The sequence below is a fragment of the Calidris pugnax genome, unplaced genomic scaffold (genome assembly GCF_001431845.1).
Source record: "Calidris pugnax isolate Ruff unplaced genomic scaffold, ASM143184v1 scaffold42, whole genome shotgun sequence".
In the NCBI taxonomy this organism is placed as follows: Eukaryota; Metazoa; Chordata; class Aves; order Charadriiformes; family Scolopacidae; genus Calidris; species Calidris pugnax.
The window spans coordinates 10,164,832-10,186,540 of record NW_015090920.1 but is presented as its reverse complement, the minus strand read 5'-3'; the positions used below and the strand labels follow the sequence as shown (position 1 = coordinate 10,186,540).

The 21,709-nt window shown below is 40.6% G+C and overlaps 1 long non-coding RNA gene across 1 annotated transcript in view; it reads left to right on the top strand.

The window, feature by feature from the left end:
- Nucleotides 1–21,366, top strand: part of LOC106892535 — a 72,290-nt gene extending 50,924 nt beyond the window's left edge. Inside the window, exons 10-14 of the long non-coding RNA XR_001412871.1 lie at nt 888–987; nt 3,244–3,332; nt 19,087–19,245; nt 19,777–19,846; nt 19,954–21,366. This is a non-coding gene — a long non-coding RNA (uncharacterized LOC106892535). The remainder of the gene's footprint in view (nt 1–887; nt 988–3,243; nt 3,333–19,086; nt 19,246–19,776; nt 19,847–19,953) is intronic.
- Nucleotides 21,367–21,709: the final 343 nt, after the last annotated feature.

Genomic DNA, 21,709 nt, shown 5'->3' with positions numbered 1-21,709 from the left:
GCCGTTTTGGTGAATTAACCTGGTCTTTTGGCAGAAGACAGTGAAATGCTTAATGTATAAGATAGTTCTAATTAATCTCCAAATTAATATCTGGTTCTCTGAGAAGATACCTGGTACTTAGCTGAGCAAAGGCCATGTGGGAGCTTCTTTCACCCTTGGGATGCTTCCCCTGCCCTGCAGTGGGACCAATCCCCCATCGCCTCAGGAAATGGGAGGCGGGAAATTGGAGAAAAAAAAAACCTGGAAAACCTTTGTCTTTAACACATAAGACGTCTCAGGACGTCTCAGTAAGAACATAGTTTATTTGGGAAGCGAAGGGATAGACACCTGCTCTGAGGAAGACTAGCTGTTTTTTGCTGCGGGACTCTCCAAGGTCGATGAGGGCCCTGGAGGGTTCTGGAGGCGGGTGGGGGCGCCCTCCGCCATCTTGTCTTCACCTCAGCGCAGCCGCGCGGCGGCGCTCGTGGGTGAGGCGTGGCGCTGGGCGGGAAAGGCGGTGGAGAACTCCCACCCTCGTCTGCCTCTTCCCTTTCCCTCTCCCTTTCCCTCTCCCTTTCCCTCCCTCTCCCTCTCCCCTTCCCCTTCCCTTCCCCCCCTTCCCCTTTCCTCCTCTCCCTCTCCCTTTCCCTTTCCCTTTCCTTCCCCTTCCCCTTCCCTTCCTCATTTCTTTCCCCTTGCATGTTAAAATTGTAAGTGAGCTCAGTGTTACGAGTGTTGAAAATGGATTGACTGTTGAAAATAATTGCTGTTTCCTAGTTCTTTAATTGTCAATGGTTATTCCCTCTACTCACTAAGGCAAACAGCGGCCACCCTGATTTATTTTCTCTTTTGAAGTTTATTCTCTGACTTACTAAAAACCAAACAGTGTTCTCAATAATTTTGTGCAGGATTTTGCTGCTTAGATTTTTCTCGGTTACATGCTGGGGAAGGCGGGCTCTTGGCCAGAGAGACTTCTTCCTGTCCTGTTTCATCTCTCCCATTCCTGAGGTAAGTGCCTTTTCTGAGGCAGTCACTGCTGATGTGTTTTGCTGATTCCCTTGCAAAACAAATGTGATGATTTTTAAAAATAGACTTTCTTATTATACATTCACCAAACCTAGAACCGATGTGAATTCCATTCTTTTCAGAATTATGGGGAAATGACCCATACACTTTGCTCTTACAATTATTTGACATTCCATTTTATCAGTCTCTATGGGTGTACAGGTTTCTGACACAATACTAGGCATGAGATATAGATTCTTTAACAAAGTAAATAAGTTAAATAGTGGGTGTTAATCACAATGGACTTTAACTTTTGATAAATGGTTTTCTTCCAAAAATATTTGTCTTGCTGAGATTCATTTAGAAAATTTGAGGAAGATCTTCAACAGAAAATACAAGACAAATTCTCTTACACTCCAAATAGGCCCCTGTATTTTCAGACAATATATTCTTACTTCTCAGATAATTGTAATTCATCACGGCAAAAAGTAAAACTCAGATAGGTACCATGAGTTTAACAGCAATAGACCCCAACCTGGACACATATGTTGTTTCAGAGATTTAGCTTTTAACGTCAAGGTTAAAAAGGTGAACCAAGAATCTCTTCCAGATTAGTGTCAGATAGACTGAGGATGTTTGCAGTGGATAGTTACAGGAGGAGCAGGAATTAAGTAATTTGAACTGGATGCCTCTTTCTGTCAAACACTGAGATATTCATAATTTCCAGATTATGAATATTTATTGTTTAACCGCCTGGTAATGACTTTGATACAAGTAAGAGGTCCTTAAAGTAAAATAACTTGGTATTTGTGGAGGAAAAAAATAACTGTGTATAAAATGCTAACAGTACAATCTCACAAGTAGCCCATTTACTTTTTGGACTCATTTTCGCAGTCAGATTTACGCAGTGTATTTTTGGATTTTATTTGCTGGTTTCAAGCTGTAAAATAAGTTACAATATGTGTGTGCATGTGCATTTGTCTGTGCATCTGTGTGTAAACCAGAAACTACCAATAATAATGTGCTTGCTGCTTCTTAAGTTATGTGGGCATACTGTAATTTATGTCCTTCCCTTTTGACACTGTAATCCTTTCATAGGAATGTCACATGCAGTTTAATTCTTCTTCTCCTCTGTATTTTTGATTTAATTGCTATAATCAGTGCAAATACTTCCTCATTTACATACATTTCCCTCTGTGTATGCATATGCATACAGATCTACACAAAATAGTTTCTCCAAATGCATTTCAAATCACCAGAGTGAAATATCTGAGAGCAAGTAACACAACTGAAGTAAAAAAAAAAACCAACAACCAAAAAAGCCCCAAACCCCAGAGTCTTACCTTGTCAAGACAGACATAAAGCAGGATGGAAAGCACTGCACAGTAGCATTTTGCATTTTCCGGAACAAAATAAGTGAGGGACTTCCGGATGCATGAATGGCTTTTCAGGTTTATTTTATTATTATTGGCTTCCTGATGGTGTTCAGCAAGGAAATAGCTGAGCACATTAGCAGCTTTAATGTTCCTTCTCATTTCAGTTCACCTCTGAGGTAAAAATTTATGTTAATTCTGTGGGTGGGGAACTGCCTCAATTTAGAAAGCATCTATCACATGTGAATCTAATTAGATTGCATGCTCATGTAAAACATCCCATGTTAAAACGGGCCTTTTTTCATCAATATTTCCATTACAGTGCCAGGTTTCCTAGTGATGATGTCAGTACAATGCCAGCTTTTACAATGATTTAATAATAAACACTTTATCTTTGATATATGAAGGAGCCATTCCTATTGACATGATGGTTCAGTTTGTCCCCACAGTTCAGTTACTTTGCTGGAAGTTTCAGTTCCTTAATGCTGGAAAAATGCTTTTATTTTTGGATTCAGAAACTATTGTTTAGTTTAAGTAACTCTTCCAGAGCTTGGCTCATATACCGTGACCTTGCACTGTGTACCCCACCTTTTACCTACATAAAAAGTACCTGAATAAATCCCTGCATTAATTAAGTGGTTACTTTCTTAATCCATAGATTTCCAACTCGCCAAAACCTACCGTGAGCTAATATCTGAAGACAGGAAAATTCAGTCCAAAAGGGGAGCTGAAAATCTGTCCTGATAATCATCATGAGGCTCTTTTACCACCGATTCACATTTTTACATAGCTATTTGTAATAACCTGCTGCTCTTGCTCACTTGTTTCATGTCCCATCACTACAAAAATTCTATTTTTTTTTTTTTTTCTCCAAATTGGCACTTAGGAACGCCAGGAATAAAACTGAGACAACTCTATCCAAATGTGACATTAGAAGTCTTAAGGAACTGCTACTGGATGTCAGCATTCAACACGGTAACTTTATTAATTTTGGTTACATTTGTCTGTCTTTTTGAGGTAGCAGCCTGTTTGTGAATTGCTCGTACATTCTCTAGAAATGTTTTAGCTTTCCTAATTATTCAAGTAGCACCTGGACTCATGACTCTACCATTCAGAAAGGCACCTCTATTATTTGAGAACTGTTCTGCAGTTTGCATTTTTTGTCACATTGCGATATAAAATGTATTTCAGCCAGTAAATGATTCAAATCCCATGGAAAGTAATGAGTCTTTCACATTCCGGACTTTGAATCACATTTAAATATGTATATCAGCTCTAGATTTTAGACTAGCTAATATGAAAAGAACAATGAGATTTAATGCTGCCTCACAGATTTAACTCTCATTTCATTCTTGTAAATGAAAAAAAGAGCAGGAAAAGGGTAAAAAGAGAAGAAAAACGCTTCTTATGTACATACTTGTTTGTATATACTTGTTTGCATATAAACACTTCTGTTGCCATGCTAATACATTCATACTTACAGAAATAGTTCTTACCTAAACGTTTATTGTAACAAAAGGCAGCTTCTCCAAAGTACATGGAAAAGCAAAGGAAGTCTGGTAGAAACATAGCTGAATCAATTTGCTGGATTTAGCAATCATGTTTGTGAATACATTATTCCACTTACTGCCCAGTAGTAACCAAAAGTGAGATAAATCTTTTCTAAGTATACCTGCCTTACAATAGATCTGTAGAGAAATCTTCTTCCAGATTGCCATATAACATTGAAATAGAAATGAGAAAAAATATATCAAAACTCTTTAAAAAAAAAAAAAAAAAGGAACAAAACAATTTTGGCAGGTTCCTTTTATATTTGTTTTGAATAAAAGGTCAAATATTGGCTGCTGAATTACTCACAGAAATCTTATCCTTTAATTTGTCTTGAGATTACAGTCATGGTTTTCAGAACCATACAATTCCACATTATGTCTCAAACTATTATTACTTCAACTAAGGAAAATTGCGCTATTTTCCTGGAAAGACATCACTGCCTCGGACCTGGCTTTGAGTGTGAGACTTAGCCCTGCTTTGGGGACTTGAAGAAACTGGATCATTTGTGGGACCCATTCACACAGCTGGGATCCATGCTGCTGGGATAAACTCAGACGCTTCAGCTGTGTTTGCTTTTATTTAGGGCGACACAGGGTAGGAAAAAAACTCTTTCCATACTTTTAAAATGTATGTACAGTCCCTAATGCTTAATTATAAATACCTGGCACTCTTAGAAAAAATGGCAAGAACCACTTCAATTAATTTGTTGTATAAAATATAGCCAAATTAGTAGTCTGAAGTCAAAATTTAACTGCAAAAGCTGGAAAATGTTACCAAATTTAAACTGAACATTTTAAAGGGTTTCCTGAACACAAACTGATATGTAAGAAGCAGGAAAAGTAAAACATTGATTTTAGAAGTGTACCACATACGCGTATCAGGCATAACCACATACATTCCAGTAGGTATCACCGGGTGGCACTGTTACAAATAGCTGGTTTATCTTAGCAGTTGGTAACAGCTGGGTGTCAAGAGTTGTGCAGAAGAAACTTACACAGGTGCGTATTAGCCTTACCCCTGCTTCTGGCCTACTGTTCTGGTAGCAAACACAGCCACAGAGGGTTTGGGGTCAGGGTGACAGGCGAGCAGAAATCGGCGACAATTCTGTGTCTCGAGACATGCAAATATCCATATGTGCAATTTAAATGTATAGTCTAATGGTACTGCTAGAGGGGATAAAACTGACTGTGAATGGCACGCTGTTGCCTCTGTGGACAGCTCAGTTTTTGGCAGAAATCATCATTGCAGTATTATGTCAATAGGAGTATGGCAATGGCTTCCCCACAGGATGAATTACAGAGATCAGGAGCAATTAACAAGCCCCAGGGTGCTGTATCTTGGACTGATAGGAAGAAATTATGGATTCGACATCTTACCTCGGAGGCAGTCCTTTGAACTAGGCTTCCTACATCTTCCCACAGCTTAATATGGGCCACAACCACCTTCACACTACTCTGTGAAGATTGTTTCTTTACCAATCTTACAGCTTTTGCATCTGTGGCATTTACATCCATTACATATGGGGAAGAAGATAATGGGTCTTAGTTATGTCTTAGACTAAAAACTTACAACTAAAAATGAGTTTTTAGGAGCAGAGTGAGTAAATAGTCCTGGGACCACCAGCAGATGTGTCATAGAGTGGACTCTGGGAAATGCTCTCATAAATACTTTAAAATCAAATCCCTATTGATTTGAAATTAATTAATCACACTGTCATACAAAACCCAGTCTGACATTTTAGTGGTGGTGAGCACCTTATCCACGTCTGAAAAAACCTGGATCCATTGGTAAGGTACTAATTCTGGTACTTTCTACCACCCCCTCACCCCCTCCTCCCCCTTATTATTTGCTGAGTGTTTTTCTTTACTTTGTTTAGTTCATGCTTTTGAAGTGATGCTATCAGAGAAGGCAAGTGTGTGTTTCTGTGTGTACCTGTGTTGTCTTTCCAGCCTCGACCATTCTATGTCATTTTTTCCTTTGGTGACATGCTGCACTACTGGAATATTGGGAGAAAACCAACAGCAAGAAATCCAACATAATTTTATGGGGTTATTTCACACAAACATGCTTACATTTATTTATGGCTTTTTCCTGCTTATGACAATCCTGTTAACAGCAGACCAAGGAAACTTCAGCACTGTGTAACATCACTAGATGTAGATTTGCTCTACCAAATCATTCCTAATCTAAAGCAGGTTAATTTCCAGGAGGTGCTTATGTCTGCTTTAAGCATTAGAGACATGGTTATCCTTTGAGGTGTAGCCTGTAGGTCAAGGAGGATTAGCTTTTTACTCTGATATGGTCTCTCTAGATGTACTTAGGTATAATCCCCAGCGAGGATACTGTGTGTCTCCCGAGCCTGATAGCAGCTGCCTCGCTGGGGCCTCTGTAGGAGCCGTTCTTATTACCGTAAAATACGCTTTTAATTAAGACACTATATTAATGATACTGACGTCCATGTTCCAGAGAAACAAAAGATAACAAAGTGACCACGGGCAGGTCAGAGAGCAGCTCTGTTTTGTTTTTTCTAGGGGAGTAAATGCAGGAATGCAAGCAAAACCCACAGCAGATAACCCGAAAGCGGCAGGAGCGGTAAATCGCCTCCCCTTCCACACACCCTCACCCAACGGGTTGGCAAGGAGAAGCACAAAATCCCAAGGAGCATATAAACAGGATAGGACTTGAAAATAGCCATTTTTTGCTGAGCTCATTGGGTCAGGAGATTCTGGGATTTTAGATCACATTATCAAAGCAACAAACCGAAAATACTCACCATTCCAGAGGGACCTTAACAATTCTTTAGAAATACAGTGATCCATGAAAAAGAACAACACGGACAAACAAACAAAAAAAACCCCAAAATGCTGAATTATATCAATTCTGTTCTCACCAGTTCCAAGAGAAACAGCAGACGGAAAAGCATGCCACGGAGCTGAGGCAAAAGGCATGAAATTGGGAGTCAGACAATGCTGAGAATGACACGCTTAGAGATAAAACTGTGCTCGGTGTCACTGATAATCACTTAGGTAAAGGTGTCTGAGGAAGGCTGTTTTGGGAGCGCACAGAGATAATCTGGGGAGCTGCAGTGCCACCCAGGCAAAGATCAGGACCGCCCTGCCTTTTGAACCCAGTACCAGCTCCCGTGCCAGCTGCCAGCCATCCTGCAAACCCACGCGGGAGGACCTGCCGCCTTTGAGCCAGAGCAGAAGACCCTCCACACCTCACACCTGGGTAGCGACACTACCATCAGCCTGTGCACATTTTCTGTCGCAAATGCAGCGTGTGTAACCACTATTCTTGCTTTTCAAAACAGCAAATTTACCCCAGGGAAAAAAACAAACAAACAAACCAACAAACACCACCACAAATCCCCGGCTGAATTCGAATGTGACTAATCTCTTCTTGTGGGTGTGGGATTGGAAAATAGGACAACCCCTACAGCACATGCAGAATGTACTCCAAGAAATGTACTCAGGGGATTCAAGTTAAGCACAGGAGCTGAGGTGCACCTTCTAAAACAGACCATATCCCGGCCCAAATAAAGAAATTAAGTACCTTTAATCTGGTCCCAGGAAGCACTCTGCAGTCACCTTAACAGCGTAATGGCTGAAGAAAGGCTGCTCTTCAACCTTTTGCCGTGGAAGTACCACAAAGGCCAGCGTAGCTCAAACACAATTAAAGATTTAATGCCAAGCAGACATCCCAAAGCATCGCTGAATACTGATCACAAACACCCAGAAGTCTTCAAGGAGTTAGCAGAACCCCGTAAGAAGTACACACATATATCTGTATTCATCGATCATCCCTGTCATGCACAGCTGTAAAATTTATGGTTGCAGTGACAGAAAGCAGGAAAGGAAACAAGCAGCAGCTAAGGAAACAAGGGAATATAGGCAAAACAAATATATTCAGTCCGTGGGCTAAGAGCATGACATCAGCCAGAAAGAGAAATGGTGGGATTTGGATATATCCAAATTCCAGCAACCTCAGAAAGGCCAAGCTGTGATAGCAAACAGTAAAAGCCAAGTGATCTGCTAAAAGGAAGGATGGATCCTGACAAGTCAGATTAGATGAAGAATGATAGTAACTGTGCACTTTGGGTTCACCCTGGGGCAGGAACAAGTGTCATTGCCTACCTTTGGGAATAAGGTCAGCTGGTGAAGTGTTGCAACAAAAGGACAAAGACTACTTGAAAACCTTACAGGCATCCAGGAAATCAGTGATGACATAGTAATAATGTCATCAGTTCCGGTGAAACACTTGTCTATCAGTGCTGAAGAAAGTGAAGACGAGGGCTCATGCAGAAAGTTCAGGGCAGATAAGATCCAGCTCACGATAAAACACATCAATGACAATGGATAAAAAAATTTCATTAGGAAAACAAACAAGAAAACAGCAGAGCTTTAACCATATCATACATGAAATCTCTACAGGACAAAACACAAAAGAAACCATTGCATAAGCCCTTAGATACTTCACACTGGATGTTTTCTCCTTGCAGATGATATACCTCTGATTGCTCCCTTGCAGCAGGTGGCCATAGGCATAGGGAATGATGAGACGCTGCAATAAATAATCCCAACTCTCTCTGCTACTCTGTGTCATATTCTGACACCCCAGCAAGTCAGACATCACTCACCCAGGTGCACAGAAAGAGAGTCAAAGGGTTTCTCCACGAAAAAAAAATCCCTGCGCCACCTGTAGAAGCTACCCTGCAGTGTAACACAGAAGCAGGTGATCAGCACAAAGCCCAAATTTAAGTGGCAATTTGCTAACCATCCTGAAAGAAAAATGTCTGTTAATATCGGCATTGCGCAAACTGCCAGTAGGAGCTGACGGAAACAAGACAAGAAATGAATTTCAGACCGAAAGATCACAATTTACCCAAATTGTTTCTGTGACATTTTCGATCCTTCCTCTACACCAGGTGGTTTGCATTTAGCTGTGTCGCTTTAAGGAGAGGCCAGGTCTCTCCAGCTCTGCCTCCTCTTATGACTCCTCCACCAGGTTTTCATGGAAATGTGCCTTCTTGAGACTTGTTTGGGAGTTTAATATGGAAAGGGGTGAGCCCAGCATTAAGGATTAACCAGCACACTGCCAGAATTTCTGCAGCAGCCTGCTCCTGCTGCAGGAAGGGTGGTTAGGTGAAGAGAGGACAACACCACATTGTGACAGACTGTTTTCTTCCCAGTTTCTAATACGCTTTAAATGGTTTAAACCTTACATTCTCACCCATTCCAGATTCCTGAGGAAAAGTCTAGGAAGCAGTTAAGAAAGCATAACAGAAATACCAGAAAGTTTTAGCCACCCCCTGTGCCTTAAGTTGTTCACCAGGGGAAGTTGCCTGGAGACATGACAGAGCCGCTGTGCTGCGGCAGCTCCAGCAGCTCCAAGACACGAGTCCTGGCTTCCGAGGCAGATGTCACAAACATTTAAACAGCTGTCAGGACCCGCTCAGCCTGTCATCAGCCCTGACCTTAAACCCAGTTTAGTTTTTAAATGTTAGGTGGGGGGAAGAGTGGAAAACATAGAAAAAAAGCCCCAACACTGTAAAGTTACACAGCTGCCTGAAATATTAAATGAAAGGACTGAACATCTGTTCACTTGCTTTTCAAACTTTAATGGTTTGGAGAGATATTCTGTTGTCTTAGATCTTTAAGAACATCTGAGACCCATGCAGCTTCAGCACCTGCGAAAAATCCCCTCTCAAAACATGCATACACTTCAAAGCTTATTACTCCTGTTCTTTGCCAAACATATGTTGCCCAACACCACAACAAATTATTAATAATATTTAGGTCGTACTTGACTTTTGTGTAGAGAATTTTCCTGAGTGAGCACCAAAACACAACTTAAGCAACTACAAGCTCGTAATGCACCAAGTCAGAAAAGGCCACGCATAAAGAAATTGCTGGAGAGCTGTTTACTAGGAAATAAGCAAAGTATTAGCCATTTTTGAGTATGAGCCATTTTTGGTTTGCAATTGTTTTGGGTTTTTTTTTAGTTACTCCTTCCTTTTAATTTCAAAATTTAAACTAATTATTGCTTGCCAGGATCAGGGATAGTGTATAATGAACTTGTAAGCTTCCTGCCACAGGATGCTATTGACATAGTTAAGGGAATTACGAGTGGGTACAGGAGGGAAGTATTAGGCATTTATATGAATAAGAATAGCTTCTGCAGTTAAACTGTATGGTTTATATTTATATCGGCCATCAAGCCCTGTGTTCCAGGACACAGGATGTAAAATAGAGAGCAGACAAATCCGTAGTATAAACATCATTGTAATTTTAGAACTAGATGTTTGCAGTGTGCTTCTGGGACCAAATATATAGCACAAAGTTATACTTTGCATATTTTTGCAATACCAGGTTTCAAGAGGAGGCAGAAAGTGAAAAGAAAAAAACAACTGGTCAGCAAGATTTCTGTTTGTATTTCTGTTTTCATTTCTAATGGGTTTCCTTTAACTTCCTTTAGTTATCACAACTTAGAGCCTCAACTCTCTGAAATTCCAGCATGTGGTAGGAGATTACAAACTTTAATTCCACATCTAATCCGTGAATCTGGAATATTATCTTTCATTTAAAGAAGATCTAGATGTAGGTGATAGTTCTTTCCCTATTGTCGCGGACACAGTGATTAACTGCACTGGTTAGAGTGAAGTAGAAAAATATTTATTAAGGTGAAACAGGGATTTAACAAAACCAGTAGTAAGTGCGATAAAACCAGTGGTAAATGCAATAGTGTTTTATGAGATTCAGTGTCAGGGAACACTCTATTATCTACTGCAGAGAGGACAGGGTCAGAGAAGCTGTCAGGGAGACCCTCCCGTTGAGTCACGAGGTTCAGAAAGGACCCCCTTGCTTTCTAAACTCCTTCTCAGAGAGGAGTCTAGGTGCGGCTGGATCCAATCCTAGTCCCAGACTTGGTCAACGGTTTATGTCTAAAGGATCATATATGCACAATCAATCCTTTACATTACTCAGCTAAGATTTCAAAGTTTAGCATGCTATGAGTCACTTACCGAGAATCTGTTGCGGCAACGAATCCCTCAACCTCGAGGAGCAGAACCTTCAGTGAGCGTCCTCACCAAAGGGGAGATCCTGGCGTGCAGCCGCTGCCGTACAGGAGAGCTCCAAGGGCTCTTGGGCTGTCCACTATTTATGCAGTAAGATAATTGACCTATAGTCATATGTTCATGGCAACAAAATTTCTAGGTCCCCACTCCAGACAGTATTTTGACTCTGCTGCCAGCCATCCCCCAGAGACCGGGTGCAAGTTATCACAGCTGCTGTGGTGATGGCCGTGGTGGCCAAGGCCGGGCAGGAGCCGAGAGGGGGTGGGGGGACAAACCAGGGAGAGCACACCCCCACACATATGTAACTTTAAAAAGACAAGGCATAAGACCCTAGAGAGACGTTGGCTATAAGCAAAGCTAGGCTTTCTTGCCACTCATGCATTGTAATGTATTTTTAATGTTTTATAAGTTGATGACTCAAATGAAAAAATGTATACCCATGAAAATAAACAGGTAAAATTAATAATAATGATAATAATAACAGCATTAATAATGCAAATCCCATATAAGTCTCTTCCAATTTCGTGAAAGATAAAATGCAATTTCTAAAAACCCCTAAAACTATTAATAAATCTTCATTAAAAATTAAAACAATAGAATCAAAGGAAAAGAGTGGAGGAATAAAAAGCTATGGCACTGTATAAAAGTAATTAATCAGACCAAAGGCGGAATATTTTCAAAACAAACACAAACTGTGAAGAGAGTTCAGGGTTTGGGTGCAAGGGGCTGTTAAAGAAATGATATGGACAGAAAACAGAGTAGAAAGTGTTATGCATTACCAGAAATTCACTGTTTTCCACTGAAGGAAATAAAGGAATTCTTGGCTATTTATACAAAGGAAGTTCCATTGTTAGGCGAATTTTTATTCTATAAAATAAAAACTAAGTAGTGAATAGAAGGCAAATTCTGCCACCTCGCATGATTTTTGAGTTGTGGTGCCATACATCTCTCATACTATTGCACATGCACTTACCATGTACCGAATACTCATGGAGAATGAAGATTTTTTTAAAACTCTCATTTCCAATATGAAACTAGTTCAAAACCAAAAATCAGAAAGTATGGCTTAATAATAGAGTGTTAGATACAGAGTGTGAAAATAATCCAGCAAAGATAAGAAGAAAATTGATTTAGGAAGACATCCTGTTTGAAAGTAATCCATTGTTGTCTGAAAGCTGAGGCTTAGGTGCAGTAAATTTTAGATACTAGAACTATTTTGCCCTCATACATGTACACAGCTATGAGAGTACAGATAGGGTGCCCTGATTACAGATACGGGCTGTGTAACGGCCATTTATTGAGCTGTGCGGTTTCAGCCGCCATTCCACATCTAACAGCTGTGATGGAAGACCTCTGTGATATTCATTCCAACACTGACACCCTCAAGTCATATTTCTTCCCTTGTCACAAAGTATTTATTTTTATCAGCAGCTTGTCATTCAAGTGTATTAAAAAAAAGAAATGGAGAAACGGGCAGTTGTGAAGCCTCTATGTCAACCGTGAAGATAATGTCTCTCAATTTAGTGCCACTATTTTGTTATTATACATTCATAAATAATCAAATATCAGTTCAAAGACTCCAGGCGTCAGAACTGAGAGAGAGGACCAAAAGCATAGGTGGTATTGAATTTTTCACTTACTCTCCCAAAACAAGTCATCCTGTTAATAATCTGGCTCTCATCCCAGCCAGACATAACACATTTTGAAGTTGTCTCTCTCCCTTGCTGTGGCAGAACTGGCAGCTGTATTCACAACTAGAAAGTTCCTGAGTGGTCAGACAGGTTTGTTTTGTGTTCTTGCCCTCACGCTAAAGCCCGTTGCGCTGCCGGTGAATAGGAGAGAACAAAAGCACCTGGCGTATCTGCGGCTGCACAGGAGCTCGGCATCACCTGCGTAATGAGCTCAGAAATAAATACCTTGAAACAAGGTGGACAGTGTGATGGCACAGGAAAGCTCAAAGTCTGAAGCCTAAAATAATAAAGCTAAGACTATGTTAAATTTGTTACTCCTCTGATTTGTATAAACACAGAGGCAGGAAAAAGAAGCTGCTAGCTGTTCATCAGACAGGAAAAAGACCGTTTGTCATTCCATGGTATATTAAAATGAAAAATAATAAATCTCTGCTGGGTTAAAAACTGGCTGGAGGGCTGGGGCCAGAGGGTGGTGGTGAATGGAGTTAAATCCAGTTGGCCACAAGTGGTGTCCCACAGGGCTCAGTACTGGGACCCGTTCTCTTTAACATCGTTATCAATGATCTGGATGAGGGGATCGAGTGCACCCTCAGTAAATCCAACCTGAATGATTCTATGATTCTATGACTCTATGATTCTATGTTTTTTTAATCAGGGTTAGGTTAATGGTTGGACTAGATGATCTTAAAGGTCCCTTCCAACCTAGACAATTCTACAATTCTATGATTCTAATAAATAAATACTTATATGAAGGGCAGTTAAGGTCTGTCTCTTCTCCAGGAATAAACCATGGTGATGATCAGCACTGACTCAGCACCTAGTTAATAAGTTATTCACATAACATAGTTATTCTGATGTCATGCAACTTACACTTTATCCTGTTTAAGATTATAATTTCATTTCCAATGGGAACTGTGGCAGGTGGAAATTCAGGACAGAACAGTCCTGGGACAATCACGGAGCCAAAAGTTATTTCTGATTTGCTGCTAATCATTCTGTAATGTAACTACATTTCCTATACACAGAAACTCAAATCCATCATACACCTAATGTAACTGTCAGGTTCGGCTCATCGGGTTCCCCCTGTGATTAGGCAGTGGTGGGGCGCAGTGCAGGCGGTGGTGGTGGGCACAAGAGCTGCACACCATCTATAGAAAAGCAAACACACTGGAGTTCCTTCTGTCTATCCTTACCATGTCTGTTGCGGAGGGAGTGATTAACTTCACTGGTTAGAGTGAAGCAGTGAAATATTTATTAAGGTGAAACAGTGATTTAACAAAACCAGTAGTAAGTGCGATAAAATCAGTGGTAAATGCGATAGTGTTTTATGAGATTCGGTGTCAGGGTACACTCTATTATTTACTGCAGAGAGGACAGGGTCAGAGAAGCTGTCAGGGAGACCCTCCCGTTGAGTCACGAGGTTCAGAAAGGACCCCCTTGCTTTCTAAACTCCTTCTCAGAGAGGAGTCTAGGTGCGGCTGGATCCAGTCCTAGTCCCAGACTTGGTCAACGGTTTATGTCTAAAGGATCATATATGCACAATCAATCCTTTACATTACTTAGCTAAGATTTCAAAGTTTAGCATGCTGTTAGTCACTTACCGAGAATCTGTTGCGGCAACGAATCCCTCAACCTCGAGGAGCAGAACCTTCAGTGAGCATCCTCACCAAAGGGGAGATCCTGGCGTGCAGCCGCTGCCGTACAGGAGAGCTCCAAGGGCTCTTGGGCTGTCCACTATTTATACAGTAAGATAATTGACCTATAGTCATATTTTCATGGCAACAAAATTTCTAGGTCCCCACTCCAGACAGTATTTTGACTCTGCTGCCAGCCATCCCCCAGAGACCGGGTGCAAGTTGTCACAGCTGCTGTGGTGATGGCCGTGGTGGCCAAGGCCGGGCAGGAGCCGAGGGAGCAGGAGGGGGGCAAACCAAGGAGAGCACACCCCCACAATGTCTTGTGCTCTCATGTTGCAGCAGTTAGGGGATATGGGTTAGGACTGTCCACTGCTATACCTATGGTCAGATGCTTATAGGACAAGGCGTAATGGCTTCAAACTGGAATAGGGTAGATTTATATTAAATATCAGGAAGAAATTTTTCACTATGAGGGCACTGAGTACTGAACAGGTTGCCCAGAGAAACTGTGGCTGCCCCATCCCTGGAGGTGTTCAAGGCCAGGCTGGATGGGGCTTTGAGCAACCCGGACTAGTGGGAGGTGTCCCTGCCCATGGCAGGGGGTTGGAACTAGATGATCTTTAAAGTCCCTTCCAGCCTAAACCATTCTATGATTCTTATGATATCCCCACAGTTCACCTCTATTTGCATATATGTTTATATACTAACATCTGTCACTTGTTCAAGCATGTCTAAAAGGAAAGTTACCAGTGTAACAGTAACAGTATTACAGAGACCTGGAATACAAACCTCAGGCACTTCATTGTGCTTTATGTAGTTTCTTCATATTCTTCAGCTGAAGTCAAAATTTTGTATTAACAGCATCACATATTTCCTTAGGGGGCTGACGCTAAAGGCTTATCTGAAAAGGAATATACCCTTTACAAGTAATAAATGTACCGTAAATATGTAAGATCAGCAAATACGTCCCAAAATGTGGTATACTGATTTATTATGCACTGTAACTCCTGTTCCATTCTATGAAAAAAAAATATAAAATTTTTATGTCCTTAAGAATACTGTCTACATAACGTGGCTTTGTTGTGCACATAAGTATATGAACCCTTTTTCTATCTTGGAAGTGAGAATCTACTCTTTTTTAAGCTTTAATCTTTCTTCATAAAATGTATGACACTATATTCTGGATAGTCAGAGGGGGCTTGACTTGATAGATCATGTAGCGATCTAAGCCAAAACCTGCTGATTTTAAGCCTTCTAATGAACTGCTGCCCAGTTCTGCCAGCCAAGGTTGGAAAATGCTGTGCCTCTAAATTGAGACACATTATCTGACAAGAACATTGTGCAAGAGCCTGTGAGTTTCTGCTGCTGCTGTGCCTGAGCCGTGCCCACTGGCGTGCCTGTGAGCCTGTAAGCCAGGCACTGCTCTGCCTTTTTTCCTCTGAAAGCCCCAAATCAACGGCTGAGAAAGCAGACCTGTGGAAAAGCCCATGGTGGTAGCTGGCAGCCTTCAAAGCAGAAAATGGGATGGGCTGGGTGCCACCCTCAGCCCCTTCCTGCTGCCAGGGGGGATCCAAACATGCAGATTTCTGCCACCCCCAGGGATGGAGCCGTTTCGGGTGGAAGCATTCGCATACTGTCCTTCCCCACCCCAAATATTGTCCCACTCCATAAAAAAGACTTACAGAGGAGGGAATGGGAATATGGTAAAAAATTCACTCCTCTCTTCAAGTTCCGAGTTTGACCTGCTAAATTCTGATAACACTATCTTGAAATGCTTATCTGCTTTAAGGCATTGTGTAGGAGCTGTAGGTATCTCATTCAAAGACACCCGATGCTATTGTGATGAAGGCTACTAAGTGCCGCTGGGTTTTTTTTGGGGGGGCAGGTTAGTAGACTCTCTGCTTTTAAAGTAGTAAGTTGCAAGAATCCCCCAGTTAAGAAATTCTGGTTAACCTTCCTTTATAATTCTCCCTGACTTGGCTGTCCCTCTGGCACCCTCCAAACATGCCCTCCTGAGCATTTTCTTCCCATAGGAAATACTGAAGGATCCCACACCATTCTGACATACAGCAGGACACCAGTATTTTTGTAGCCCAGCTCACTAACAGTACAGTACAACAGACATTTACAGTGCTGTAAAATTAAGCTAATGCGTTTAGTAAATGTTTCTAGAAAGGTTACAGAATGTACTGCTTTTATCATTACAGGTGAAGCATGGCTTCTATGCATTTGACATTTTGGAGTGTTTTTTCATAGATCCTAAAAGGTCTTTTTGTCATATAATTATCTAAAACTTGTTCCCCTAGGAGACCTGAAAATGAGCAGCTTCTCTGTTCATATGCATCAATTTGCTCACATAGAATATTGATCCTCATGAGGCTTTTCTTGCTCTACATCCCACTAGAAGGGATCACGTATATTTTTTAATTTTTATATATATATGTGTGTGCGAATATGATCTTTTCCCACCTTGCGAATGTGATGAGGAGGATTGCAAATTACTTCATTTCAATTTACTCTGAAATGTAAACTTTTGTGAATGCATTTGTATTTTTGCTCTTTCCCAAAGCATCATAAAGATGTAAGGGTTTCACAGCTACCATTCATATTTTACTTATGTCTTTCTGGAAATGTCAGGGGCAAGTAATATCATGCACTGCAGTCTGAGCATGTATCTACACGTGCAATTATATATTTGTGTCTGAATAACACAGTGTGCATCACTATTTTGAGAAACAAGCTTTGATCGTTATTGTTGCTAACAACAATATTAATACTAATGCACAGTATTCTTAACAAAGCGTATCATGGGGCATTTTGCAATTCAAATACAATTAAAAAGCAACATCAAATGAATGTTTGATTTTGATTTAAATTACGAGTAATTCAGCTCTCTAAATATGCACCAAATTAAGAATATTAGAAAACAAACTCCTAGTGCTGCCTTCACTGTCCTCTCAGAGAGCAGGGTTTTCTGCAGCCTACAGACAGCTGAGACTCCTCCTGGCCCATGAAATGAGGCTGGAGTTCAGCTCACCAACCCCAAGGCTGCTGACACACCTCGGCACTCGCAGGGCCACCCCATTACCTTCACAGCACCCAGCAGCTTTGTTCCGCGGCTTCTCCTCCATCAAAATACAATTCTCCAGGTCCATCAGCTCCACCTCGAAGGCAGTGGCTGTTGGCAGCGTGGTTGCCCTAGCAGTAAGGGCATTGAGGATGTCCAGGTGTGACTGAAGATTGCTGAATATCCTCTCCAAAAATCTTAGTGCTGCTGCTGGAAAAAGAATGACCCCAGCCTGAATGACAATCTCTTAGAGAGGACAAAAAAATCTAACGTTTATTTACAAACTGAGCAAATTTATGCAGAAACTCTCTGCGAGGCAATCACTGAAACACATAACAGCATTGTTTTCTGAGTATCACTATAATTTGAAATCTCATATTGGTTTGCCGGTGTTACAGTATTTTTCTTGCTTCCTTAGTTCACCCATACATGCAGAAATCCACTTTCCTTAAGCTTATTACTTGACCCTGCTTTACCAGACGGTCTATCTGAAGTCTGTGCACTTTGGACATTTATTTTATTTCTTAAAATGAACTCTGTTCTTTAAAAATGAAATGAAGGCTTTAAGAGTATAATATAAATCAGATGAAAAATTTAGAGCAGACTGTGCTGCTTCATCCTAGTTGATAAATTACACATGATGATAGGCTTTAACCCCTCCCAGTAGTACTCCAATATTATATATTGGTTTTGCATATCATCTTCTCTTGGGAAGTATGCTTTTTCACTTGTGAGTTTAGTCACTGCCTCCAGCCGAAGTTATACAACATTAGAAGAATACCAGAAAAGGAGGGGAAAAAATAATCTGAAGAAATGGTTACAGAAGTAATGGCATGGTTGCCAGAAGTAATGAATATAATTAACTTACCCAAGAAGGCGAATTTGCCCGGCAGAGTCACTCAGAGCTTCTCACTGATTCTGCTCCAGGCGTTGGTGTTGCACCAAGGCGGTGGGTGGGTCAGCAGGCAGGAGGGGTGACGCTCAGAGCAGCATCCATCACTTCTCTGGAGGGGAGAACGTGTTCTGTGAACCACCGCGTGCACCTCGGTGGGGTGGGTCCTGCCTGGGCATGGGCCTGACACGGGGAAGCTGCCCAGCTCCGCTGCTCCAAGGAAACCCAACCCAGAGCTTCATCTGCAGGGGCAGCACAGGGACATTGAGGCTATTGCTACAGAGCATGACCAGGCACAAGGAGGCTGTTTTAGCTAAACGAAGATATTAAATGCCTTTGAACATATACCACGTACCACAGGCTACCTGTTCCTGCAATATCCATGTTAAAATACTGGTACGTTTTGCTAGTTTTTTTCCTGAACTCCTTTTTTAAAATGCATTTTCTACCCTGGATTGGTACCGTTAGGTTTAGCTTACGTGCTTGTGCAGAAGCAGAGTGACATTCCCTCGGTGACAGCTGAAACGCCGAAGGAAGCCGTACGCGCTTTTCTGGTGGCGGTGCATAAAAACCTGTGATAACGAGGTAACACAAAGGAGGGCTCAGCACTGGTTCATTCCATTATCCCATATTCTCTTTGAAGCAGGACTTACTTCCATATGCAGAGGGAGGACAGCCTGGTGGAAGGGAAAGGGGTTTGTTAGCCCATCAGGGGTAAAAGGGAAATGCACTTCTCCAACACCTGAAAGCTATTCTTGAAGATCTGTTGCTCTGCCCTAATTTACCCACAAATAAATTCATTCATGTTTCCAGAATGATGTGGCTCCTAATTACTGCTGTGGGAAAGACTATTATTTGGTGAAGTATCAGGCCTTATGACGGGAGTGAAAGGGGTCCCCTGAGTGCTCAGGATGGCATGGAACACCTAAGACGACCTGCATGTAAGAAATTTTGGGACCCAGCAATAATGAGGTAAGTGAAAACCCAAATTTCAACCTCTCAGGAGCAGGCATCTGTTTAGAGAAGTCTTAATAGGTTTGGCAGGAGATTCAATAATATTTTATCTGGACTGTCTTAGTGGTATAAAGCTGCTACATTTAGTGAGAATAGTAACTAAGAAACTACAAGAGAGAAAAAGTAATTCTAACGACACATAAAATATAGCTGCCATGATTTATGCTTTTAAAGATTTGCTCAGAAACAAAAATAACTGTAAGTAACTATGCTTACTGACATCCTTCCTACCCATGTCTAATTAGTCCAGGCAGAGAACATGGTAGGTTCATCCTACCCCGTGTCTAAGACTTCAACATTAAAATACAGCAGCAGCTCAGTAAGTTGGTTTTGGGTGCATACTTCTAGTTGCTCCTCTTCATTAATATGGTGGTCACAAGACTAACAGAAAAGTTTCAGGAACTGCAAAAGTGGAACCTGCAGAACCCTATTTCTAACCCATCATGATCACTAGAAGTATCACATGTTTTGTCCTCCTTTTTTTTTTAGCCCTCCAATCCCATGGCTCAGATTTGGCCTCCACTTCCACTGCACCTCCTTCATTGAACTTCCAAATCAGGTAAAATTGTCATTAGACAAAAATGAATTTATACTAGATAAGATACTAGACTTTCCCTGTAAATTAAACAGTCACCCAATATTTCGTCTTTTTCTTTTCCTTTACAGGAGCCAGTTCCCTGATGAACCATTGATACAACATTATGGATGTGTGATAAGTTAATTGTACAAAGCAAGCATTAAGTTAAAGCTCTTGGGGGTGAAGAAGGGGAGATCTGCTTAGTCGTTTAGCTGAGAATGCCACATTAAAAAACTATGGATATAACTTGGAGAGGGAGAAGAAACCCAAGACTTTCTATGAAAAGCCCAGCTGGGGACAGCTTTTCTCTTCGAAGTCTCCTTGAACTAGAAAGAAGTTAGGAAATTAATGTTTTTCTCATTTGGATAAAGTTTATGTGTAAAATGGATAAGCTTTATGTGTAAAACTAAATTGATCAAATGTGAAAAGTATTTAATCTTTAGGCTTGCTGAAAAAGAATAATGGTATAGCCTCCCTAATGTGTTAGAACATTCATTCTGGTTCCACAACAGACCTATTCTGGGACAAGTTTCATTATTTGCTGCTTTTCTTTATCTACAACAACAGCAACAGAAAATGTAGATTTTGCCTCATGAGAATATAGTTTTTTCCCAGAAACTTTAACAATAAACACAAAATATCAAAATCCTTCATATGGAAAAATGATAAAAAATGACTGCCTGTTTAATACCTTAGTTTTTCCCTGACATTATTTAACATCTTTGCTAGAAGTTTTCTTATAGATCAAACACCTGTAGCTACATGGAACCTACGGCAGAGAAATGACATTTCTGCTGTAATAATTTTAATAAATTGCAATTTGCATAGATTGTATTTGATGCTAGTATACCACGCAGTATGTATGCAAATACCAGAACCTTCTCTACTCTATTTGAAAAAGCTTTGCAAACTTGCTATTTTCTTCCACTTTGGAATAACTTGGACTGAATTACTGACCTTCAAGATTAGATTATTTTATAAATTGTAAGCAATAGAAAGTGTAACTTTCTATTTCTTTTGACAATAAATATTGAAAAAGAGTTTTCCAATTTTGATGATGTATTCCCAGAAGACATATTTTTTATGGCTTTAAATGTTAAAGACTGTTTTATTGCTTGTTCTTATTTTCTGTAGAGTATTCCAAATATTCTACTCAGTCATCTCCTAGATTTGTTTTTTTTTTTCTGAAATTTTGGTTGGTTTTCACTAACTCTTCTTTCAATTCACAAAATAAATAGCTAAAAGGGCCAGCAGTGTAATGATTACTACAGAAATTTCAACAAACCCTCTCCTTCATTAACAAAACAAAGAGTTCTGCAGCTTTTTCTGACAACCAAGTTAACAACCTAATAGAGAACTTTCTTCCTACTCCCTTTTACTTCAAACAGCTGAACAGTAGAAAAACACCTCTGTTTGTAAGTAAGGCCTTATCCCTCTCAAAGTGTTTCCTTCCTTTATACTGGTATATTTTTTCCCATTGTAATAAACATGGGCTGACACTTGCCAATGGTCAATAAGATTATTATTTTTTTTTCCAGAATCCTTTTTATTTGTGTCTTTAACACAACGCATGCCTGGGCAAAGTAGCGAAAAAACAGAGATAAGAATTTAGTATTTTATCTCCAGGGGGTTGACACATTTTGAGCCTTATAGATGCAAATAATACCAGTTGCAGGTTGAGGCAGTATTAAACCACATCCTGCCTAAATTGATTCTAGAAACAGTTAAATTAGTATGCTGGAAAGAAATGAAGGAGGGGAGAAGCAAATCTGGTGTAATTTGGGCCATCAATTGGAGAAAAGCTGACGTAGTGATCTTAACTTCAAAAAATGTCTCTGGGGAGCC